The 27,010-nt window shown below is 42.2% G+C and overlaps 2 long non-coding RNA genes across 2 annotated transcripts; both read right to left on the bottom strand.

Annotated features, from left to right (window-relative positions):
• Window positions 1-16,535: 16,535 nt before the first annotated feature.
• LOC143140230 (uncharacterized) lies at window positions 16,536-20,498 on the bottom strand. Its single transcript, XR_012990589.1, has 4 exons — window positions 20,272-20,498; window positions 17,815-17,845; window positions 17,183-17,301; window positions 16,536-16,838 (listed from the first exon to the last, which is right to left on the bottom strand). It is a non-coding gene; the product is annotated as an uncharacterized LOC143140230 (long non-coding RNA).
• A 3,045-nt stretch (window positions 20,499-23,543) lies between these two features.
• Window positions 23,544-24,408, bottom strand: LOC143140229 (uncharacterized). The gene is made up of 3 exons (XR_012990588.1): window positions 24,343-24,408; window positions 23,888-23,939; window positions 23,544-23,702 (listed from the first exon to the last, which is right to left on the bottom strand). It is a non-coding gene; the product is annotated as an uncharacterized LOC143140229 (long non-coding RNA).
• Window positions 24,409-27,010: the final 2,602 nt, after the last annotated feature.

Genomic DNA, 27,010 nt, shown 5'->3' with positions numbered 1-27,010 from the left:
CATTAGGCCTGTCAAACTCGATTCCTTTTAAGGATCCGGGTTATTCTGAGTCACTCACTAAACTGATCCGGGTTGAACGAGTCACTTGAGTCACTTGAGTCAGTATTGCTAAATCGCAAAGAAATTCAGTCCTACGTTCAAGCAGTGCAGTGGGGTGCTTCATTTTGTTAAGTGCCTTCTCATGTTGGATGTGGATCCTCCATGATTTGAAACCAGGTTTTTGCAGTACTTGCATTTAGCCTAAGAGTTTTTCTCTCCTGGTCAAAGTGCATCCACACATTGTTCATCTTTTTGGTGCTCATGTTCAGAAACTTTGATCTTATTGACAGAGAGGGTAGCCTATATTATAATAATTAATTATTTGTTGTTTTGTTAACAATAGAAAATTTGCTTAGGTCTAATGCTACTCTGCTACAATGTTTATTACCACTACTATATACTAATAGTAGGCTACTAGGAATCTATTCTAATAGGTATTATATGCAGCTAATACTAGGCAACTAATATTATTAGCCTATTAATCATAGCTATACATTATATATATATCATGTTAGGTAGCCTAATATAATATCATATAATATAATATAAAATAGCCTAATATAATAGCATCAAAACCTCCACCCACTCACGGAAAAGAAAGCAGTTTGAGCCAGACTGTTTATTTATTGTCTTAACGCCTAAGCAATGGACTTTCAATGTAGACATAGAAACAGGAACGTAGAAATGCCCTGCAGTGAATAAATTATTATTATTGTTATTATTATTATTACTACTACTACTACTAGCCTACTATTCTCATTAGGCCTATATTATTATCACCTTGACACGAGTAGAAACTAGGCTACTTGCTCGTCTACAGATCCACTCATGAATGTAGCCGGCTGATTCGACTGACTCGCACTCATAACAACATAATGTAACCGGTCCGCTCGGCTGATCCAAATGACCCAGGTAGGCTAGCCTACTCAAGCAACTCCATACAGAGCTTGCAATGTTTCGGACTGTCTTCGCGACCTAATTGCATTTTAAAGTAGGCTATGCATGCAGAATATATGTTATTTCAGAAGTGAAAGCATGGCTTTTGTTGTGGATTTTCTTTTAACCTTGACGAGGAGTTACTCGCTCCTCTAAAGATCCATCATGACAACGTAGCCGGCTGATTCGGCTGATTCGCACTCGTAACAACAACGTAACCGGCCCGCTTGGCTGATCCGACTGGCTACTCTCCATACAGAGCTTGCAATGTTTCGGACTATCTTCGCGACCTAATTGCATTTTAAAGTAGGCTATGCGTGCAGAATATATGTTATTTCAGAAGTGAAAGCATGGCTTTTGTTGTGGATTTTCTTTTAACCTTGACGAGGAGTTACTCGCTCCTCTAAAGATCCACTCATGACAACGTAGCCGGCTGATTCGGCTGACTCGCACTCATAACAACAACGTAACCGGCCCGCTTGGCTGATCTGACTGGCTAGCCTACTCTCCATACAGAGCTTGCAATGTTTCGGACTGTCTTCGCGACCTAATTGCATTTTAAAGTAGGCTATGCATGCAGAACATATGTTATTTCAGAAGTGAAAGCATGGCTTTTGTTGTGGATTTGTTTTTCACCTTGACGAGGAGTTACTCTAAAGGTCACTCATGACAATGTAGCCAGCTGACTGACCCGGGTAGATAGGCTACTCAAGCAGCTCCATGAGCGTGCAGTGCACGACCTAATTGCATTTTAATATACTACATCTATACACCAAATCGAATTATGTCTAGGCTACATGCAGAACGTTGAATGTTATTTCAGAAGTGAAAGAAATGGCTTTTGTTGTGGAATTGCTTTTCACCTCGAGGAGGAGCTACTCGCTCTCGCAGATCCACTCATGATGACAACGTAGCCGGCTGATTCGACTGAAGGCTCTGGTATGGTCCTGCGTCACATTTGCACGTGTCCAAGACGTGCGTCATTTTTGACGCTTACACGAAGCATACTCCAGTTTTTGATCTCTTGAATGCGCGTTAGCCGATCAAGATTAGCGCATGCGCACTACGAATGAGCTGTGCTACTCTGCCCCGCCAATGGGGGGCGGTACGTTGAGCCTGAAAGTAGGACACTCCCACCAAAGAAGAAGTTAAAAGCAGGAAGACAGTTCACATTTTAGCAGGTGTGCAGTGGTACTGTCAACATGTCGACCTATGAAGAAGAAGAAGAGGAGCTGTGTTGCATGTTGCTGTTGTTGGAAGAAGAGAAACGCATGAAGAAGAGAAGAAGGTGGGATGTGCGACCACTGAACGAAGGACGAGCCAGGGAAGGAATGTTCAACACTTATGTGCAAAAGATGCGGCTGTTAGATGAGGAGAAGCACCACGAATACTTTCGCATGTCTGCTGAAAAGTTTGATGAGCTGGTTCGTCGCATCTCTCCATTTATCATCCACCAGAACACTCACAGCACACCTGTTGGTGTAGCTGAGAGACTTGCAGTCACTTTGCGCTACCTGAGTACGGGAACGTCCCAGAAAGCAGTTGCAGCTGACTACATGCTGGGAACACGTACAGTGGCGAAGCTGATTCCCGAGGTGTGTCAGGCCTTATGGAAAGGTCTCCAGCCGGAGTTCGTGCCATTTCCATCTGAAGCACAATGGGCTAACATCGCGGAGGATTTCTGGCGAATTTGGAACTTCCCTCTGTGTGTAGGTGCCATCGATGGCAAACATGTCCAGATTAAAGCCCCACCAAACGCCGGCAGTGATTATTTTAATTACAAGGGGACTCATTCAATTGTTCTGATGGCTACATGCGATGCTCATTATCGCTTTACAATGGTGGATGTTGGTGCATATGGTCGGGAAAGCGATGGTGGTGTCTTCAAAGAAAGTGAGTATGGAGCAAGGATCCTCGAGGGCACTTTGGGTCTACCACCTCCAGCCAAACTGCCTGGCACAGACACTCCAAGCCCCTACATGTTTGTGGCGGATGCTGCTTTTCCGCTGAATCTGAATTTGATGCGACCATACTCTGGTAAGTGCATTACAGCTGCTTCATGATTTGTATATTCAACTGGATGCTGAAAAGTCTATGGGTTTTTAACACTATTTTTTTTTATGTTATGTAGGCCATAACCTTCGAGCAGATCAGAGTGTGTACAACTATCGCCACTCACGGGCTCGCCGGATCATTGAAAACGCATTTGGAATCATGGCCTCACGATGGAGGATACTGGGCAAGCCCATTGACTGCAGTGTAAACAATGCCACTCACATTGTTAAGGCATGTGTTGCTTTACACAATTTCCTTACACGTACGGATGTTGCAAACGGTCGTCGGTACAACCCACCCAACTACGCTGACACTGAGCGACCTGATGGACAGGTGCAGCCGGGAGAGTGGCGACAAGTTGTTACTGGTGACAACTGCCTCCTAGAGGCACGGCGACTTGGTACCGCGAGGGCAGCTCGAGCAGCAATGTTGGTGCGAGACAATGTTAAGACATTTTTCCAAACACAGCAACGTGCAGTGCCATGGCAAGATAGAGTTGTGTTTGTCTTCCGAACATGTTCATTATATGTCATATTATGATAACGCATTATGTCCGGGCCAGGCAAGAATGCACCTCGATCAACAAAGTGTTAATGGGGACTTTCGATGTTTTAGTTCAGCGTTGTTCAGGAATAGGTGATAATGACTGCACCTGCAGCCGGAGGTAGTCTGAGCTACATTCCCTTTATTATTATGATAACGCATTATGTCCGGGCCAGGCAAGAATGCACCTCGATCAACAAAGTGTTAATGGGGACTTTCGATGTTTTAGTTCAGCGTTGTTCAGGAATAGGTGATAATGACTGCACCTGCAGCCGGAGGTAGTCTGAGCTACATTCCCTTTATTATTATGATAACGCATTATGTCCGGGCCAGGCAAGAACCACTTTTGGACCAACAGCATCACCTCTATCTTGCACTGTCCCCTTGTCACCAGTGGCATCCTCGACAGCGTCTTGCCAATGTCGTCTGTGAACGACCTCTCCTCATTCAACATGCTGGCATCGATCCTCTCGAGACGCTTTGTTAACGCCACTTGCACTGCCGACATCGGTGGTTCCCGCCTGCGTTTCTTTCTGTGCGCTGTTGTGGCTGTGGCTGCAGGCTGACATGGGGATGAAGAAGCAGGAGCCGGCGAATCTGTGTCAGTGGACTGTGTCAGTGGACTCGACACTGGCTCTACATCGGCACCAGGAGAGGGAGGGATGGAGCTTGCAATCGACAGACCGGGGTCGAGTGTGGTCTCGAGTGTGGTGTCGAGCGTGGTGTCGAGCGTGCTGGTGTCCAGGGTGACACTGTCGTTCTAAAAATAAAATACAAAAAAGCATGAGACAAAATATCTTAATAACTGACGATTTGTTGTATTCCAACATAATCAGACAGAGCCATGTAAACAAAGAAATAAAGAGCCAAAGTTTTAAGAATTCGCTTACCAAGGGTGGCACGTTTGACTCCGTGTCGCGGTGTTTCACGCAACTGGATAACCAGCCAAGCTGCGCAAGGACAGGGGCTCTGCTGACACTGTCACCAGCAGCACCACTCCTTCCCTTGGCCTTCTTTTTTGCTTTGACAAACTTGTCACGCAAAACTTTCCATCGCTGGCGACATGTCTGTTCATCCTTCCCTAGCGTCTGTGCTATTTCTCTCCAGGAGTTCTGACACCGGAAAGTGTCCTTGTACTCCCGCAGGGAAGGGTCGTACAGATGAGGGTATCTCCTCACCTCCTCTGCCAGTCTCTCGTCGTTTGCAGCATTCATCGTTGTTATGGTAACCAAGTCCCAACCAACACGTCTTCTTCTGTCTGGGTTTGCTGCGTTTTAAGCGTTGTTCCTCTACCTGCTCCACCTACTGGAGGGGCGTGTTTACAGCAGTCCAGTCTCACACATGCGCAGTTTACGCGTCAAAGTGACGCGCGGTCTCAACTTTCGGTCGACTCAAAGACGCGACGCATGCTGTAAAAATGACGCAATACTCGTCACGCGCTCACCAGTGCCGCGTGCGCGTGACGCTGGCGCGGGACCTGACTCGTACTCAACGTAGCCTAACCGGCCGGCTGATCCGACTAACCCGGATTGCTACTCAGCCGCTCCAATCTGAGTCCCATGGTCTGTGAGTCTGCAATGTTTCCGGCTCTGCGGGAAGTTAACCAGTTATCTCGGACTGCCTGCTCACTCAGTTGCAGTTGATTTGTGGAGTTGTGGTTGCCTACGAAATTGTTACATTTTTGACAGACGATGGCTAGGGCTAGGAGGCTAGCTAATGTTGCAAGAGGTTTGTGTGGCCCTGTTTATCGTTTTAGATTGAATTGTAGTAGGACTCAACTGATCCGAGTTAATGATACTACAGACTCATGGGTTAATTTAAAGACACGGGTGAAAGATCCGAGTGAGTCACCACTCGAACACCTTTAGCAGCCATAGACTGGGCGCTGCAGCATATTAAATATATCATAAATATTTTTTCTGCCTGAGAAATACAATGTGTGGCGGGAGTGAGTGACTAAAGACCGAAATGAGTGACTGTCACGCACGCTCAATGCGTGACACTTGAGAGCCCTGAGTCTTACATAGGCCTACATTCATTGTGAAAGTCATCAGTTCTCATGCATATTATGAGAGAAAAAATAAGCAGTCAAGTTTATTTATATAGCCTAGCACATGCAGGGCCGCGTTTGTGCATTGGGCAAAGGGGCTGCTGCCCCGGGCCCCGGCGCGGGACATTTAAAAAAGAAAACATATGTCTTATCGTCACCTGTCTTTCCCCTTATCAATGCATGATATCACAGACAACAATGGAAGCCATTGAGCATGAGACAATTAGGAAATATGAAAGCGGAGCTCGAAAAAAGAGAGAGCGGCAGCCAGACGTTCTCAGTAAGGCGCGCCAAAACCACGGCCGTACCCAAGTACGCAAAGCGAGAGGAGTTATTTCAAATGGGCAAGCCGCAAGCACAAGGTAGGCAAGATTATTGTGCTTGTCAAAATGGCTAGCATTACCGCTGTTTAAAGCCATACGTGAACGTGGCCTTCGCTAGAACAAAACTAAAGGTAACTTTAGCCTTTATAGGGCTATACAAAGTTTTCCAAATAAATAGGTCGTTGTTAGGCGTTGTTGTTGTAAAGATATTGCATGTGGATGTCATTAGCCTACTATGTAGACTACTTTTTAACTGACCAATACAGGAACCTAACCGGGACAAATATTATCAAAGCGTTGAAAGTTAGGTGGGTGTGTGCGTACAATCGCATTCATTCCTGCAGGCGCCTTGTCCACTTTTTTCAAAACGAGGATCAAAATAGTGAAATCCACGTCCACCCCTGTCCCTGACAACGTTACCGTTATCGGCTCCAACACCCCCCTTGTTTGTATTTGATGTGGCTGGGCTGTGTGTGTGCGCTAGACTGCGTGTTTCAATGTATTTGACGTCGTGGCTGGCTAGGGCTGTGTGTTAACAATGTATCATGATGTGGCTGTGTGCATGCGCGCCAAACTCTAGGCTACAATGCATAGATATATACACTAGATGTCGCCTTCTGCTTCTCAGCATGCGTCAACACCGCCGCCATCTTTGTACAGGGATCTGAAGTAGAGGTCTGCGCGGGACTGATTTATCAGTCCCGCGCCCGCCCGCTCCCGCAATATTCTGTCCCGCTCCTGCCCGCTCCCGCATTAATGTGTCATGTTTAGTCCCGCTCCCGCCCGCATCTGTAACATGATGTCCCGCTCCCGCCCGCTAAAGCCCGCATGCAGGAGAGATTTCAGTTTTTCATTTCTGTCTCACGGAAGGAGCACACACACCTGAGAAAGACTCCAGATATCAGTTTCTTGGTTCTTGGTTCTGAATGTAGACTAACAACTGAAGTAGCCTAGTCTGGTACCCTCTTCCTCTGTCATGCTTTCGATTTCGAGTTTTGACAATGAGCAGCAGGAACAAATTGAACCCACGTAAACGACAATATAGGCTATAGGCTTATCCGTCAGTTATGCTTAAACCCCGTTTTTTTAATGCTGCCTAACAGAACATCCAGCTGAACTATAGTTATGAACACTACTTTTCATCATTTCCATATTTAATTTTACGCACATATTTAATTTGCGGGAGTGCAGTGAATCATCAGTTTGTCCCGCACCCGCGAACGCACCTCTTTCATCCCGCCCGCTCCCGCAAAGAGCTTTCAAAAGTTGTCCCGCGCCGCACTCTTTTGCGCCAGGACCCGCGGGTCCCGCGGGTTTACCGCGGGAGTGCAGACCTCTAATCTGAAGCGCTAAACTAGTTCTCCTGTATTGTCAGCGTTACCTATTTACGTTTGGCCATCCCCAGCGATAGAAAACCTTTTTAGCGATTAGCGACAAATTTGGGAACTTCTCACAATGATGGCAGATCGGCTTCTTTGTTGTTGAAACGTAAGAAAATCACCTTTCTCATGGCTTTGTCATTTATGAATTCAGCTACATCTCGTTTGCCCATGGCACTGACCCATGATTATAAAAGTAACGACTGGCGTAGCCTATGTAGTAGCAGAGGTAAATGTTCTACAGATCTACAACTTCTGGTGAGATTACAACTTACATGAGTAAACGAGACGAGGGGTATGTGGCCTCAACCAGAGCCTGTTAGGGAGAGCAGATAGCTAACAAACGTTCAGAAAAAGTCCTGTTGGCAAATTTGAGGAAAAGTCGGTAAAGGGGCTATTTCACACAATTTGAGGGTGCTGAATTCAAATATTTTGTTTACCAAGCTCAATTTTGAGTTTTAAGTTTGCTAATTAGCATAATTAGCATAATTCACATACTTTTTGGTTTTGCCATCAGATATCATAGGAACTGCAAAAAATACATGTAAGGCATTAATATACTCTTTATGTATCAGATATGTTGTAGGACAGGACAGGAATGACCCCAATGACCCTCAAGTAGCAAATGAAAATAAGCTAAAATGAAAATATAAATTGAAATAATAGCTAAAATGCAGTATGACGTTTAGAAACAAAATAGATTTCTTGATAATAAATTGATAGAATAGTAGGTGACTGCTCATTTTTCTGTAGAAAGCACTTTGTCACTAACTATTATGAACAGTTGTCAGTCTTTACAGAGGATTTACACTGTATTTTTTTTACTGTAAAGGCGACTGTGCTTGCCTAGTTAAAACATCTCACTTGTGCTCTTTCCTATCATTCAAATTCCAGCTATGCAAAATGGAAGAGTGTGCATGTTTGAGGGTTGCTGAAGAGTGCTATGGAGATTGCATTATTTGCAAAACATTTAGACAAGATATCCTTTGTAGTGCAACAAAAAAGAAACATTCTCCAGTGCATCATTACTGCATATGATGCTGAAAGGGAAGTGGACCTAGGACAAATCCTCAGCTATGAACTGATTAATGTCCCTGTACTGTAGCTATTGCAGATAGCGATGGTTATTTGTGAAGTGGAAATAAGTCTATCCTCACTCAAGTGCTGTCTAGCAATGTGGAATGTCCAGTAGTGATCACTGCCAAAACTGCTCATTCAACACTGGTAATAGATGCTCAAGATCAGTGTTGGGAAGAATACTTTTAAAATGTAATCAGTTACAGAATACAGAATACATGCCCTAAAATGTAATTTGTAACGTATTCCGTTACATTACTCCATCTACCGTATTCTAAATACTTGGATTACATAAGCGCTGATTTACATTTTATCAAGTGGGAAATCAAGTTGCTATTTCAGTTTGTAAGACCCACAGGCGATGTCAGCAAAAAACCCACAACTTAACTTTATAGGATAAACTGAAACATTATACATTTTGTTAATGCACAAGATCATCTCACAGAAATATTAGAATTTCAGTTCAAAAAGCCCAGAAATTCATATGAGAAGGATTCTAAAAGTAACCCCTTAAAATGGCCAAAGTAACTGTATTCTGAATACCACTCATTGAAAATGTAACTGTAACTAAATACAGTTACTCATATTTTGTATTCTGAATACGTAATCCCGAATACATGTATTCAGTTACTTCCCAACACTGCTCAAGATCTAGTTATGTCTTTAGGACACCCATCTGACTGCAGCACATTTAAGAAGTATGCAGGAAAGTTTGTAAGAAACTTTTGTATTGTTATTTGGTATTTGTTATGTGGTAGCAAATGATGTTGAATATCAAAGAAATAGACCTAATGTAGGAATGCACACAGATATTGCAACAGATACGCTTAGGCCAATCCAAAATTTTCTCATCTGTTGTTCGTCGTTGGTGGAACACACTGCCAGTTCCTACAAGGGCAGGGTCATCCCTCTCCATTTTCAAAAAACTCCTGAAGACCCAGCTCTTTAGAGAACATCTCCTTTCATAGCACCACTTACAACAAGTCTTGCTGATCCTAGCACTTACCACCCATCTTGAACTGACACTCAACTGTTTAAAAACAGCACTCACTGATGCACTTATTCTTACTGTACTCTACCGTTTTGTCCTAAAATTGTTGAGAGAATTGCTTTAAAACTTAACTGTTACCATGTTCTTAGTTGCTTTGGTTAAAAATGCGTCAGCCAAATGTAATGTAATATAATAATGGTGTATAGGCCTATCTGATTAAGACCCAAAGAGTGGTTGAAACGTACTTATTAAATAACACTGGGAGCAAAGAAAACTATCTTCACTTTTTTCCCTTTGCAACTGTCAAAGCAATCCCATAAACACAGGAAGGCCTAGGGTATATCCTACATCAGATGGCCTGAAGATTAGGCTCTTCTGCATAGCATTAAGTGATTTGCATGCAGTAATTTAAACACTGACCTTGATCTAGCCTACTTTGGCTATTTAAAGGTAGTTTATTGCCAAAACATCACACAATAATGAGCTATAACAAACACTAAAGGACTTATCACACACAAACTACTATTTTACTGACTACAAAAATAATAATTATGTAGGAAGTTTAGAAGTTTACAACCCAGAACTGACCAAAAGTGCACCAAATTCAACACAAATGACTCAATACACTTGGAGGAGGCCTGCATCTTTTCTTTTCCAGATATTTTAGGATTTGGATATTGTTTCAGTATCGAGTATCAAGATATTTATGGCAGGTATTGTATCGAAGTCATAATTTTGGTATCGTGACAACACTATGACAGAGCCACTCTGTTTTCTAGATGTCGAGGATCGGAGGCTCTACCACCAACAAGTGATGCTGCTCAATGGCATATTAGAAGAGCACATTATCAAGCTCTAGTATTGAGGCAAGCACACAAACCAAATCCAGTGTTACTAGAAGTAAAATGCTTTTTACTTGTTGTAGTACAGTACGCTGTGTTTGGAAAATAGGGTCCCGCTGGATTTTCATGTACAAATTAATTTTTTTGCATATTTTGCTAATATAGAGTCTAAGGATCAAGATTTTTTTTGTCTTCAAATTTTCACGATCCATCTTTAGTGTTTTTTTCTGTATGTTTTAAAATAAGCGATTATATCTAGTCCGAAAAGTGATTTTCACATTTTCTTCTAATTTTTTGACAATTATTTCCACTTTTTGCACACAAAACCCCCAGATAATGTAGAAAGGTTGTTGGTTCTAAAACAATATCCATAGTTTTCAAACTTTGAGTGTCTGAAAAGTGTAAAAACACCTCCACCCTTGTTGCCTATGTCAAAAACGATTTCTTAATCTTTGCTTTTCTTGATGCTTTCCTTGACCTGCCATGTCATTCTATTGTCTACCTTAAGAGAAATTTGTCTTGGAAATAATCTATAATAATAATAATAGTACAGGCAACACAGGTGACATAGGCATGGGTAGTTGAGTAACAGTAGGCAAAATTAACAAACAAGAATATAAGGTACAAACAAACAGACAAACCACGGATGGCCCTCTCACAGCCTGAACTAATACAAAAAACAAAAAACTCAAGGGAAAACATTGCTCAGACACTAAACCATGTGCAGCTCTCTTTAAAAGCTACGGGTTATCCACAGCCAACAGGCCGGGCGTGCGAGAGAAGCAATGAAGTCTTAGAATTAAGAATAAAGCCATGTTCTTCCAACAACAACAACCACAAACACCCATGCGGCAAAAATATCAAATGACCGGCTGTGTTCTCCCAGAGAGGAAGCTACGTATATGATCACCACCCACAGGTGGACGTGTGCGCCAGCGCTGCAGGTCAGCCTTTCTGCATACACACCTGTCTTTAAAGTTCACCATCCTGGTAGCATACCTATCTACTGCCAAGGCTTGAAGGGGACGGGGAGAATATTTACTTCTGCTACACTGGCAGAGAACTCATGTGAAACAGACTGTGGGAGGTGGAAGGGGTTTGAATGCTGTCCGGCAGTATTATGAGTGGAACGTCTTAAGGGGGCCCTTTTCCCCATACAGCCTGATCTTATAGTGTGTGCCAATTCCATCAAGACACTCCACAATTTCATACTTGGTAGACACCCATGTATCCTGGATTTTGTGGCGACCATGAAAATGGTTCTTGCAAAAGAGTTTACATATATTTAGCAGACACCAAAGTCACTATGTCAGCTATATTACAAGAGATCACATTGTCCCCGGAGCAACTTGGGGTTAAGTGCCTTGCTCAAGGGCATAACAGTGAGAGCCGGGAATTGAACCGACCGACAACTTTCAGGCTACTGCACGCTAGCCCAGCTCCTTAACCACTACACTACCACTGCCCACTAGAAAAAGACTAGAGTGCCAGGTGCTAATATGGGTACAGTGTCAGGACCGCACACTACAATCTCCCAGAAGAACTAAATTTATTGAGTTAAAAACATAACGCAACGTTTCGACCCACCAGGGTCTTCATGATGACCCTGGTGGGTCGAAACGTTGCGTTATGTGTTATGATGGCAGTGTGCGGACAACTACTCTTCTTTCCTTGATAAGCTTTTTTGTCCTGCACCTGGCCTCAGTGAGGTGGGATGTGCATACAACCACTTTGAAGAGGACTACAGTGTTAGGACCACCATGCCTATGATATGCCGCAGCCTCTTCTAAGTGTCTCCTAGCACTAGCATAGACAGAAGTCAGGTACTCTTGATGTTGCACCACCCAATCAGTCGGTGGACTGACCCTGTGGTCACCTCCAGTATATCCAAGTAGGTGGTCGACTGGTAACTGTGGCTTCTGACCGAACATCAGCTCGTATGGGGAGTGCTGTGTGGACTGGTACACGGTGGTATTATAGGCGAACAGGAGCTGAGGGAGCAACTGGGGCCATTTACGCTTCTTTTCAGGGGGTAAGGTCCTGAACAAGTCATGAAGTGTCCTGTTGAAACGTTCACATTGACCATTCCCCTCTGGATGATAAGTGGTGGTTCTAGTCTTTGTTATAGGTGTCACACAGGTGTTTCAACAGCTCCTCCTCAAAGCTGCTCCCCTGATCAGAGTGGATTCTCCTTTGGGGTGGGAAAGGCCTGGGTAAACTTTGAGAAAACATTTGTGACTACCAGAACATTCTCTTGTCCTGTGCTAGCCCAATCCAAGAGAGTAAAGTCAATGGAGATTATTTACAAAGGCTTAGGGGCTAGCATATTTCCCAAGAAGGTTCTGGCTTGGGTTGTCTTGCTTTAGCAAGCACAGTGCTCACACTCAGAACACCACTTTTGCACCTCATGCCACATCTGGGGCCAGTAGCACCTCTGTCATATCAGATCTGTGGTCCTGTCCACCCCCAGATGGCCGTGGTTGTTGTGTAGGCTAGTGAGCACTTTGACTCGCAACACCTTTGGCAGTAAAAGCTGCAGCACTGGATCCCTGGAAGGAGGAGCCTGGATCGCTCGGTACAAGGTCCCATCCACTTCCTGTATCTGGGACCACTGCTTTATCAATTGCGGACTTCCCTTGGTTCACTCCACTTGTCTTAACGGGTATGTGGTCGTCCCTGTCACCAAAACCACAGGTATCTGGAAATACGGGTATGTGGTCGTCCCTGTCACCAAAACCACAGGTATCTGGAAATACAGGGATCAGTCCCTTGCAGGACTTTCCGGTCTCTTTTGGTTCGACCAGGGATGGTGTCCACCATACAAGATTCTGTCATCCAAGAGTCTTGGATAGGTGCACTTGAGGCTTGCATGTTGGCTATGGCAAGCGGCAGGGGGACGTCCAGGCCGTGTGACACAAATCGCAAAGTGTTAGTGGGGCTTGTGGGAAGCCTAGAAAGGGTATCGGCATTGCAATTAGCTGGCCCAGGACAATATTTGATGTTGTAATAAAGAGGGCAAGCTGAGAAACCCAGCAATGTTCCAGAGCGCCCAGTTTCGCTGACTGCAAGTATTGGAGGGGATTGTTGTCAGTGTACACGGTGAACGTGTTGCCCAGGAGATACTTGACATTTTTTTCTGTGATTGCCCACTTGACTGCAAGGAGTTTGAGTTTCATGGCACTATAATTTGACATGTTCCTCTCACTTGGCCGCAAGTCCCGGCTAGCAAAGGCTATTGGTCGCTGTAACCCATCCTTCTCCTGTGACAAAACTGCCCCCAATCCTGCATGGCATGCATCCGTCTCTAAGATAAAGGGACGACTGAAATCGGCATAACCTAGGACTGGTGCTTGAACAAGCCATTCTTTTAAGGCTCTGAATCCAGAAAAAGTTCTGAAGGCAAACCTGAACGTATACATTCAATGTTAACTATCCAATATTCAGATGTCTGTAATTGAAATGTATGCAAATTAGTGCATAATTAATGAGATATTGTTAAATTACATGCTTAAACATATATTTTCAGAAAACTTGTAATGCAAAAAAATATTGTCTCTACATAACTAATCAACTAGTAAAGTTTCATAAGAATATCAAGGAGTTACATTTTTTACCCTATTCACCCGTTCTATGTTGCCTATGGAGGCCAGTTTTAGGCCGCAAATGCTAATTAGCAGGTTTAAAACTAAAAAATCAGCTAAGTAAATATGATATTCAGAATCAGCACCCAAAAATTAGGCAGAATACCCTCTTTACCAGTGTTTTCTCACATTTGACCCCCAAGTGATAGTAGTCCCAGTCTTAATTATGCATTATATAAATGATGATATCATCTAAGTGTGAAAATGGATCGTGAAAATTTGAAGACAAAAAAAATCTTGTTCCTTAGACTCTATACTAGCAAAATATGCAAAAAAAACAATTTTTACAAGAAAATCCAGCGGAATTACACAAGACACCGTACTGTTGTTGCTGACGGTAGATGCAGTTCTGCATTAGGCTTATTCCTGCTATCTAAGTTCATATAGGATATATTCTGAGTTGAAGGTTATCTGTGCAATTTGTTATTGTGATGAAATGCATTAAACACCATGAGTGACTCACTATGTTAGCAATACAAATATGGTTGTGTTTTGATTAGAATTTCCAAGTTTATTACATGTTAACTGTAATCATGTTCCCATTAAATACGTTAATAAACTGAAATCAACCCAATTTAGGAAAAAATAAGCAAAAATAATCGCTATTTTATGTTAAAATGCTGATTATGCGGCTTATAACTCAGAATTGAGCTTGGTAAACAAAATATTCAGAATCAGCACCCTCAAATTAGGTAAGAAGGGTGGTTTACCAACTTTTCCTCAAATTTGCCGTCAGAAGTTATCTTCTGTGAAGCTGCTCTCCCTCTATGTCTAGAAGAGCCTGTTTACTTTCATTGTATCGAACCTGGTTGCAGTTTACTCATTGTTCCTCTAGGGGCCGCCGCTAGCTAGTGCAGAATGAATGGGAGTCTTTATTATCGTCTTAAGCTTAGTTTTCTCTAGACTCAACCATAAATACATGCCTGTCAGTTGGAACAACCCAAAAAACTAGATAATTGCTTGAGATTTTGACGATTTATGGTGATTTTATTTTCGCTAGATCTTTGCCCAGATTGACGCTAATGCATTATAGAGAAGTGGATCACTGAAGCAAGATGGCGTCTCGATTGACGCATTCGTTCCAATGAACAGCAGTAGTCAAGGCGACATCTAGTGTATATGTCTATGGCTACAATGTTTCATGAGTTCGGGAGTTGCACATTTTAGGCTGACCTGGGTACTGACAGTTTTTTTCAAGCCTTAGTTTAAATAATTCATTGATGGTAATAATATAATATTTCATGGTTGATTTTTTTTGTGCATTGCCCCATGTTTGTAGGTTAGGCCTACTTGCTTTTTGTATGTTGGTACAATTGTATGTTGGTTAACAGTTCCACAATATAAATGCAAATTTCATTTTTACATTATCTGTCATAATTTAATTGCCCCCCTCTCTCTCTCTCTCTCTCTCTCTAATAATAATAGTAATATCAGAGACGGTTGATAAAGCGAGACGATTCACAGAAGGGTTCTTCCTGTTCCCCTATGACGTAGGGTTCACTAGCGCCACGCCTTTTTAGGAGACTAGCGAGAGATTCTTTACACTGTGGCCCTATGGAAGAAATCATTTTTTCTCGGATTATGCCCCAGCCCTTAATTATACAGCTCGAGATTGGGCATTTTAATGCATTTTCTGTAATTCACATGTGTTCCTTACATTCTGACATCGACATGGCGTTTTTCAGATGAACAGTTAATGAGAAAAACGACTTTGTTTGCCACTTGTCTGTCTGTTTCTGTAACCCACTGGCACGCGATCGATCTACTAAGTAGCCGAAGGTTCTCTGGAATAAGTTACCGTTGCTTACCACTTCGATGTTGATCACTCAATCGCGAAAATGGATTGCGTTCAAATAGGCTGTATAGCAGACGGCCATACACATAAACTAGGGCAGTGGTTTCTCAACCTTTTTTCAGTGATGTACCCCCCTGTGAAATATTTTTTCAGCCAAGTAGCCTTCCCCCTAACCAGCGCAAAGCATTTTTGGTTGAGAAAAAAAAGATTTAAAACAGAGCACTGTGCCATCAGTGTCTAATTTATTAAACTTTGGAACTAATAAACACAAACAAAATTCAAACATTTGGATAGTAATCCATGACTACATTTATTGCAAATTATTTGTATATTTTAAAATCTCACGTACCCCCATTTGAGAACCACTGTACTATAGTATTGCATATTATTGTTTAACAAGTAGGTCATATCACATAATAATCTGGACAGCCAGGGGTGCGTTTCCCAAAACCATAGTTTGCATTGTAACCAACAAAGTAGCTAACTTAGTTAGCAACTATGGTTATGGGAAACGTGCCCCTGGTTAACAAGTTGCTAACTAGCACACCTAACCAGACGTCTGCTTTCTCAATTAGCCTTACCTCTGATGTTTGATAAAGTAGCGCCAATCGATGTATCCCACAGCGCCGCCACACGGCCATATCCTTAGGTCTACTACCCACGCAAATTACAATGGAAATACACCACTTATTTTTTCATTGACATAAGGCTAAAAATATGATGAACACTGGCATTTCTCTTTCAGATACCATATTATTGAACTAGTAGAAGAAAGAGGTAGCTTGTTAATATAAGGAGTGCCGACTTGTCCATCCGATCCAAACAAGTAAACCTGAGGAAAGGAGGGTATAAAGTGTGTGAGGCTAACTTTGAATGGTATGGTTTTATTTGAAATTCACATTTTCAACAAATCCCACAATTTAACACCTGCATACATAGCCACATTCTGCAGTCTACCCACAAGGAAAAGAATAGCACAACTGCCCTAAACCCCCTCCATCAACTGCCAGTAGATGTGTCCTGCATTGAGTGGTAGTTAAGCATTTACAAAACTAAATACTGTTATTGTCTTTGAATTAACTAACATCCTGAATGGAGTGTAGGAAAGCAGGATCTCTTCGTTTGGTTGGATGAAGGTTGAAGTCATATGGCCAGCATTTACAGCACCTAAAACAGAGACAACACCACGCAAAGTAAAAAAAAAAAAAACATCATGAATTACAATTATGTTCTTATGTTCTTGAAATTAAGTTACTACACCTGCACATTGCTTTGCTTAATATGATCCTTCATACTATAAATGCTGTGATAACACAATAGGACTGAAGACTATGATACAGCTGGAGAGGCTGCCAAGTTAGGCAAATACTACGACTGACTTCTTTGAGGCCATGAACAGGCTTTTTGATGTCTTAAATTCACGGTATAAATGTCCATTCAAATCCCCTACTCCAGTTTTAGCATCAGTCAAATTGTGATTACAGCACTTGATTACAAACACAAACACTTACTTCTCAGGCGCATCTCTGACCCCAATCCATGGCGTCGTCCTATAGGACCACAAAGCAGACATCAGATCCACCATCTTACGGAGAGCCTTCAGTGGATTGAGTCTTGGACCTTCAGGTTGCTAGAGAACAATACATATAGTGCAGCAATCATTCTCAGTGTGTTAACTAATGTTGAATAATAGATTCCATACAGAGGGAAGTTTAAATCTAGTTACAGAGTTTCATAGTGACAGGCTGTTGGTCGAAACATGTTGGCCAATGCAGCCAAAAAGGCTTTTCCTTTGGAGTGCCTTTTGTAGAATTAGTTTCAACTTTATTTTGGTAGTGTTTCATGAAGTCTTCAGGTCTGATTGTTAGTAGCCTATATGAAATTATATTTGATATGTTTAACTTTGAAAGTCTGTAACTTGTATAGGGCAATTCCACGCAAAACTGTCACATCCATAATGCCAACTAAATACCATGGCATTGTGTTGGTGTTATGGATGTTACAGTTTTGCGTGGAATTGCCCTATACATTTGAATGGCCACAAGAGCGGACAGTTACAGAACACAGTACATAGCATTGACTTATCCTCTGAATAACACAGGTTCAAGTTCATTCCTCCCTGTCATCGCGGGTTCATCCTCACCATCCATAGCGTCCTTCTGCTCGTCCAACAACTGGGGAGAGAATTAGCAAACATGACGTTCATTTTAGTGCTGCTTGATAAGGGTCTGTGCAAGACCATCCGGGAAAAACTACTCACAACTGATGTAACGTTATTCAACACAATCGTTGAGCGCCACCCTGACTACACATTTGCCATCAGAGACAAACTTAATACAAAAATATGTAATGTGCAGGATCGGGGCAGAGATCAGTAGAGAAAATCGTCGCGTCATCAAGGACAGACAGAGAATATGGCGTAAAACTAAATGTTTCACTAGCTGCTACGCTAGGCTGATAATAAAATTCAGTGCACCAACAACTGTGTACATACGGTAGCTACTCATTTTTTACTAGCAACTAAACACATTTCAAAACTGCTAAATCAATGTCGCTTGCAGTAGATCTGATCCACAAGCTATTAGGCTTATTCGATCTACGTAATAATCAGGTAATAACGTTCGCAGCGGCCATTTTGTTGATATAGAAAATGCATAGGTGGGTCTATTTAATGCAGCTGTCAATTGACAAGCGCGACAGCACCGGTATGATCGCTGTAGGCTATTTATTTATTTGTACAAAATTTAACGTGATGGTAGGCCTATGTTGTGCAATAGGCCTAGGCTACAGTGCAGGCCGTTCTAACAACAGCAATACAGGCCGTTCTAACAGCAAATAGCCCTATTCACCCACTGTCAGAAACATAGCCTACCTGTCAACTTTTTTCCAGGTAAAAACTTTTTTAATATTTTCCCGTAAAATATCCCATATTTTATTACTTTCATAACATTAGCCCCATCGGACTTGGCCGTCTCTTTACTGTTGTCCTGTACTCCCTGCCCTTGCAGCGAAAATATGTTTTTAAAGCATCGTTTTGCTTGAGAGTGATCAGAACAGTGTGGGAGAGAGCACGATTTAATGACAATCTCATTAGACCTAGCTTAGCTTCACACCTCGTTTAATTAGTGCAGCAGTTTTGTAGTCCTACGACTTCTTGCTCTCAGCAGAGGGATAGCAACAGAAAGACGAATGTTGAAATTCCCCTGTATTTTGGGTGAGTAACCCGGAAAATCTCCCTTATTTTCGTTGCTCAATGTTGACATGGTCAGAAAACGAGAAGAGAATGAGACTGAGAAGTAGTCAGCGCAGGAGAGACTTGTGGCTACATATGATAAATAGCCTAGGCTAAACTTACAGCCAACTCCTCACATCGCCATTATTATATTTGTATTATTAATACTATATTATATTGTCCTCTGTGGGCTTAAGTTAAATACGTTTTAGACAGCGCAGACAGCTGCCCCTATGCAATGCGGAGACATCAGCAGTAGCCTGATGTAGTCGCCTACCATAGATTACCTTTGGACATAATTGCATTTGCATAGCATTGCTAGGTAGGCAATGTTAGCCAACGTTTACAGTAGCCTAAAGGCTAATATATTTATTCATGATGCGCCCTTTTCAGCTTGTCTTAGTGGCACGGCAAGTGGCAAATAGTAGGAACAAACTCAGCGGAGAAAGATATCAGTAGATACTTCTGATTTGTATAGTGTTTTGTTCACTTGGATTTTGGAAATGTTACAGAGAATATGTTAGCCCTTTCTGCCAGACATGTAGTTGCATCATAGATCCTCCTGTAGAAGTTATCAGACAAAAACGATCACTGGCTAACCCACTTTAAACTACTTTAGCAAAGTCCTTGGCTGCAGGTTGTGAGCAACAGGCAAACGCAAGATACAATTGCAGTCCAATGAGATGCAACTTTATTCTCTGCGATCATGGCAATGTTAGACGATGTCGTTGGTGGAACAAATATAAGTTCGCCGACCTTGACTCAGGCGACTTGAACGCTTGTCCCCTTCAGCTGCGACGTGTGCCGATGTATGAACAAGACAGTTAGGCTAAAAATAAATATCGGGGTAATTTACAGTTGACAATAATGACGGATCTTTACTTAATGCTATTAGATATGGGTCCATACGTTTATTTACTTATATTGACGAGATGAAGCCGTTAGGCTACTGTGCTCTGCTCAGCTCAAATCTACGCGCTACAGGCGATTGTCACATAGAATATAGCCTATAGAACTGGAATGTCATATCAACAATATGGCCGCGGCGGTGTTTGCGAATAAGCCCTATAGTGATGCCGATTTAGGTAGAGCAAATATCAGGTTCGTAAATTATCTTTGTAGCCTAACTACCAAATTAATCTGGTAGCTAGTGCCTCAGCTAGCTCTGCTATCGGTATCAGATGGTTAGCTAGCAGCTAGCTAACGTCAACTAACGTTACTCCTCAATGAGCTAACATTCATGACGGCGACACGAGATAATAATAATGTTATTACCTAAACTCCGCAGACATTTTACTACATAGATAACTCGTTACACTGTCACAGACTAATCACAAATACCTTGCCACATTTCAAACTGCCACTTACCTGGAAATCAGACCGCATCTTGCCACGACGATGTACCAAATTCAGTCACCCAGGCCAGCTCCAGTTGGTCACAGCAAGAGAGAGGCGCGAAAATGAAAAATATTTGACGTTTTCATCAACCAGGTAGCGTCAGCGCATTCTGACCACGCCTTTTTAGGAGGCAGGAACTGTGTACAATTCCATTCCATTGTAGAAGCCTGTGCTGCTTTATCTTTGTATATTAAGGATCTTTGGTAATATATATTGAAAAAAAATGGGGGGGGGGGGGGGGGGGGGGGCCTCGGGGAGGCCTGTGCCCCGGGCCCCAGATGACCTTAACCTGGCCCTGAGCACATGTAATAGTGAGGTCTTTCAAGGACACCCCTCCGTTTGACTTAGAACCAGGCTAATTTCACCATTTTAGGGGCAAGGCCTTCAGTTGGGCATATTTGGTGGGGGGCACAATGGCCACATGTCAGGGCACCAAGGCCAAAAGTGATCTATACAGTAGTAGGCTATAAAAATGATCAAAGTTGTATTTAGCCTATTCACAGCAGTAGTCTTGCATCACTGTATGAAACATTACAAAAACATGAAACATGACATAGGCCTAGACATAAAACTGTAAATCATCTGATCATCTCATATTTACAGCTAGGCTATATTTAACATTTATTTTATATTTGGCCTGTTATAAATCATATATTGAACAAAACACACAGTCAGCTTTAAGAAACTCAAATTGCCTAGATGCATGCTTAGCATTTTGTGATCATTAAGGCTCCTTTCACAAACTTAGCTGTATATCCTCTGGTTTTAATATTTACCGATATCTAGGCAATATTTGTCACATGTATTTTGTATTTGGCCTGTTATGAAATCATGTAGAACAATTTAAACACATTTTGAAACCTAAAGACCAAAGTTGGAGACATAAATGTAGACATGGCTGCAAATTTAAAACCGGAATACTCTGAAATGGCTAACTGTAGCCTACAGGGGAATGCTTTACACCTCTGTGTTCGGTAAGGTCTGCTGTTTATTCTGATATGGTTTGTCATGTGTTGAACAAAGGGTTCGTAAAGTATTCCACCGAGATGAATGGGTAGGGAGATGGGCGCGCAGAACCTAGAAGTTATTCAATTTAATCATATTATTTACTTTTCTCGCGAACTGTTCACCACAGCAATTAGCGGCAAACATCGTTTAAAAGCTGAGAAAAAAGCTCTTTCATGTGATGTGATACATGTGTCTGTGTGATGACTAGGCTACTTCCGATCGCAAGTATTTCAACTGAGAGGAATAGCCTAGGTGAATTTGGACGCACTTTGCCATGCGCTCTCATTTTCTCCACTGCGTAAGACTGAATTAATTTGCGTTGTGATGCTAAGATTATTTTGACAGGCCATAGGCTAAATGAAAATCGCTATTAGACGGACGCAAAAGCAGAATATTGAAAGAAGGGGGCAATAAGGCCACAGTGGCCTGTAAACCTTTGATTTTCAAAGCGGGGCATCACGGCCAACGCATTCCTACCCTGCTTAGAATATTTAAGTTATAAATAATGAAATAAACGGCCACATGCGCTGGTACATGCAGGGGGTCAGGATTTGAAGGGTTAGCTTCAGCCACTTAGCATGGCATTTGGCCGCCGACATTTTTGAAAACATGGCGTTACATGGTTGCAACTTCCGGCACCAGTTTTTACATGCTGATTGGTAGATGACAGCTCATGAATGAGTTTAGTGTTGGGCACGAGCGTCCTCGCGCGTCCATGTTGGTTTGCATTTCTGGAAGACTACAAATAAAACAACTAACTACTTGGATTAAGCTACTGATACTTGACTTAATGCCTACATGGTTTAGGCTGTATTACCGGACTTTGTGGTAAATAAAAGAAAAATGTTAATGTTGTCATATTAGGCTATATTTGCCGTATATGCGGGGTGCCAAGTAATTACCTTAAAGTAACTGACTATGACCATACACTTTGGCAGATGCATAGCAATGACCTATATCCAATTATTAGCCTACTCATTGCGTTGTGTATGAAGACTATTTTAAGCACAGGCTGTAGTTCTGTAGAACGCAACGTCTGGATCATATAACCTGTCTCCCCAAGTGATTTAAAACGAAACAAATGTCAATGACTTATTTCGTTTGCTTTCTTGCAACATTGACATGATTAGGCTATGCATTTGATTTAAATGTTCAGGCTGCCAGTCGAGGCAAAAGCCAAATGTCCAACAACAGTTGCAGACTCTATGCCTGCTCGAACCACAATACCCGAGGGATGTGCGCTTCTATCGGAAGTTTAACTTGCGTTGGCTTCATTTCGTCTGCCTGCAAATGTAGCCTAGGCTTAACAAGCTGCAAATTCACACTGGGTGCAGCAAAAATCCCAGCTATCCACACGTTTCTTACATACCATGTCTACTTAATTAATAGTCATTTTCGTTGGATAGCGTATTGCGTAATAGGCCTACAACCTGTCCAAATATAGTATTTAGGGATTATTATTTGTGAAGCCTAAAGTGACACAATATTGATTCGCATCGTTTATTATCACATATGAACATCACATTAAATAACCTAGGACTTCAGAGACAGGGCACACTTTACCACCATTCCCAAAATGTTATCCCAACCAATTAAATGAATTTGCGCTTAAAATGAGGTGAAGCGCGTTCCCGAACAACTTCTTTTCCTCTGAGGGAATGTCCAATCTTCATCAACGACATACCGTTGTACCTTACGTTGTCTCCGTCTGTAACGAGGAATCTAATAGGCTAATTCTAGCTGGTGCCGGAAACAAACACCCATGAAACGCCATTTTCGTAAAGATGGCTGCGGTCAATTTCATGCTTTTTGCTTTTTTGGCTGAAGTAGCTAGCCTAGCATGGGCCATTGAAATGAATGGGGGCGGGACTTAGTCACTCTCTCCAGTTATATATAATACCTCCATGGCTGCCGTCTCCCAACTGACTGCATTGGCAATCCACAACCTGTTGGAGGAGCTGCAAAACCGTTTGTACAATTGACACGTCACAGGTTCGAGTCCTCCTCACTGCATTGTAGCTTAAATTTGACATTAAACTGGTTATAAAACAACAACACGGCTGTAGATACACAGATTTTATACCACATACAATTAAGTTTACTCAGGTTGGGGAAATTAGGGAACCACAAAGAATAAGCCATTGTTCCAAAGAAACACATGGGTGAAATGTAGAGAACTGAAAGAACTGATGAACTGATTTCCCTTAAAAGTGCTTGCCTTTACGGCTACTGTATAGTGGACATCTGGTCATGATTCAGGCTTGTGTTTGACTGTAATGGCCGTGACCTTTCTTATCCTTCATGCAGTCTATTTCTCAGGGATGATCTCATTGAAAACAATCCACATGGTAATCTCGGTTCATTGACACAATGCGCTCTGTCACCGCTGATCCCTGTAAGGGAAAAATAAACCTTCACTGCCAGTCAGTAATCATCAAAGTTACATTAGAAATAGCACAAATAAGACCAGTTACTGTACACAGAGTAGGCTACTGCTTCAGAATAAATTATCTACATAATTATAATTACAAATAGTAGGCTAAGCAGTGCAAATGTAACAAAGGGGGTTTGAGTTTACCTCAGAAGGTAGAATGGGTCGACGGCAGGTGGCACAGATTGGAGCCACATACCTGTAGCAGGTAGGAAAGAATAAGAGAATGAAGAGTGCAGAAATGAAAGGAGACCATAAATGAAAGGAGAGTTCCTCCATTTTGGACATTGAAGAAATATTCCAGAGTTTTTTGGAGCATGTGTAGGCCTATACTACTAGACAGATAGCTAGAGCATCGTTCCCCAACCTTGGGGTCGCCTGGAATTCAAAAGGGGTCGCCTGAGATACTGGATATCTTACAATTGACCAGTACATTACCTTATACTATAAACCCCATGTAATTGGATCCTTTATTACAATCTGACTACAAACTTGCATACAAGCTTGTCCAGTCTTCCCATCTGTGTTCCACTCTGCAGTGTTTGGATTAACTGTGTGGGTGTATCACCAACAATAGCATTTGGGACCAGTTTGGTCTGTACCTCTGGTAGTCTTTGAGGCAGTACACCCTATTTGTTGAGTCCAGGCAGAATGGTGCTCCTTCCAGACTCTGACAGCAGATCACACAGCAGAAACAGGCTGGGTGGTAGCAGCTTCCAAAGGCCTGAAGGACCTGCTCAAAGCCAAGGGTCAAAGGTCACACTGTTACAGCAAGCAGCCAAGGGTCCAGGCCCGTTTGAAAGGTTTTTGCCAAATAACATCTCACTGCCTTCACTGCCTCTCACTACAGGTGTTAATGTTCCTATTACAGATTAATGTTTCAATTAAAATGTTCTGTAAATCCCTTTGCTAAAGTATACAAAATGTAAGACCAACACTCTTAATCCATGTGTAAATATGTTACAGAGACTTACCGTATCCTTGATGAGAAAGCCACATGAGTCACAAGTTTGTGTAGAAGGATGGGCCTCAGAGTGCTGAGAAAACGCAGATCGTATGAAAATATCTGTTTACATCATCAGAGTTTCCTTCCAAGATATCCAGAGAGTATAGCTTACCTACCTTGAAGTGATCTTCGCAGAACAGTTTACCAGACACACTGTAGAAAGGCTGTTCTTGCAGTCTTTGGTCTTAATGGAATGAGAAAGAAAGGGAGAGACAACTGTTACAACAAATGTTGGACTGTTTGTCTCAGATTTAAAAAGCAAAATGTCTTGACCAGTTTTCTCAAAATGTGTTATGTTTTAGTGGTAATATTCTTGATCACTTTTCCGAAATTATGAAACCCCCTATTGCTGCATGCAAAACTTTCTGGTGCGCACACAAAACTTTCTGGTGAGCACAAAAAAACACATAGAAACATATTTTCTGTTTACTTAACCTTGGCCATGTACCTTTTCTGTTTTTTTGTACCTATGTAAAAACGGTAAAGCATCTTTGGGTGTCTAGAAAAGCATTTATATAAAATAAATGTATTATTATTATTATTATGATTATTATTATTATATATTTGCCCATGCCCCCTTAACAACTTAAAATGTCAGTGTTCCTTCCTTTAGTGGTAAAAAAATGTCCACTCACCGCAGACGCTGCAGATGAAACAGCTGTCGTGGTAGAGCTTTCCCATAGCCCGGCAGGCCTGGCCACCTCCATACACTCCCCCACTGCACTTCACACATGGCCCTGTCAGGGCACACAATAAAGATGGCTGCTCAAAATATCCAAGTAAACCAGAATATCCATGAAGGGGGCTGAAAGCAGTGGCGTTTGTACCTTGTTGGTTGTGAGTATGAGTACATTGCCTCAGGCCATGGTTCCTTACGGATAGTATATTGCCATTGTTATAGCTTCAAACTTCAAACACGTTCATGCAAAAATATTCACCAGTTTAATGTTAACAGTTGAATTAAGTGTGATTCAAGGGCTACACACACCATTTTGAACAGTAATACATATCTTATTGATTTTTCCTCACCGAAACTTGGCTCAGTAGTCATGTCCTGTCTTCAGTGCATCTGAGTAAAGTCTAATTTGAGCCAACTACAGACGGCTGTCAGTCTGGGCTATAAGGGGAGCCAAGGCTGGATGTCTCTCTCTCTCTCTCTCTGGGGGGTGGGGGGCTTGGGGAGGGCTTTAAGCACAGTGGGGGTCTTTTTACCCCTAGCTGTTTTTTTGGGAACCCCCCATAGCTAAATGACTGTATGAGGATTTTGACCACCTGGCTACACTTGACAAGTCTTGTTTTTTCGTCCCTGCGCTCATCGTCATTGTCCAAATTGTAACAATAATATCCAAACTAAAAAATTAACCATTTCAGATTAAGTTATACCTGTGTAGGCATCTGAGTAAACATTTCCACACAGACGATTTCTAAACCTGTGCTATGCTCTCGATTTGTGAACACATTATATGTTTTCTTAATGTCTGCTCAGGTTTGACAGTATTTCCAATTTATGGGATTCACTGGGCCACTGGCCTACATTTTCTATTTGTAATGCTCTGCTGCCACCGTGTGGTCAAATCTTGTGCCAAAATTGTGAAAGTGCCAGATCTCTATAAAGTTTTTGCCAGCTTGTAGGCTAGTAGTAGGCTATACATGTTCGATTATGTTTTATTCGGGCCTTTGTTAAATCTGAAAAAAGTCAATGTGAAATTAAAGAAAATGTATCAAACACAAAACATGTTATGTGTAGTAGCCTATTTAAGTTGTTTGTGGGCTATTCGTGTAGCATTGGTTAGCCTACTGAATGATCTTCGTGGCATATGAGACAAATAAATAGGCCTACGTGGGTGCCACTGTATAGGTCTGCCGCAAATATAGGCTTTTTGTGATATCACTGTGCGTGGCGGCGTAGGAGTTGTCATACATCGCAACACGTCGCCTGGGGGGTTTGCGATTCAGTCTCAGGAATGTTGTTGTTAATAGGCTTGTGGAGACAAGGGGGAAAACTCCATAGTACTCTCAAGGATTGACATGGGCCGTCAAGACAAAACCAGGACTACATGCAAGCCCCCCCCCCCACACACACACACTCTCAACGAAACTCTCAGACTATCATCATGCATGACAACGCCAATACTCTCTAGTTATTCAGTCTCAAAACAGGACAGGAAAAGAATGAATAGCTCACTATTCCATGGTATTCAGATATATTTGTTTTTGTTGATTTTCAAAAATGCGAACCATGCACACCTTGCGTCTGATTGCAG

Source organism: Alosa pseudoharengus, unplaced genomic scaffold (genome assembly GCF_046254945.1).
Source record: "Alosa pseudoharengus isolate Yale_2024_CS ecotype anadromous, Long Island Sound unplaced genomic scaffold, YU_APseudo_1.1 YU_APseudo_1.1_scf_23, whole genome shotgun sequence".
Classification (NCBI taxonomy): Eukaryota; Metazoa; Chordata; class Actinopteri; order Clupeiformes; family Clupeidae; genus Alosa; species Alosa pseudoharengus.
This window is presented reverse-complemented; position numbering and strand designations above follow the sequence as displayed.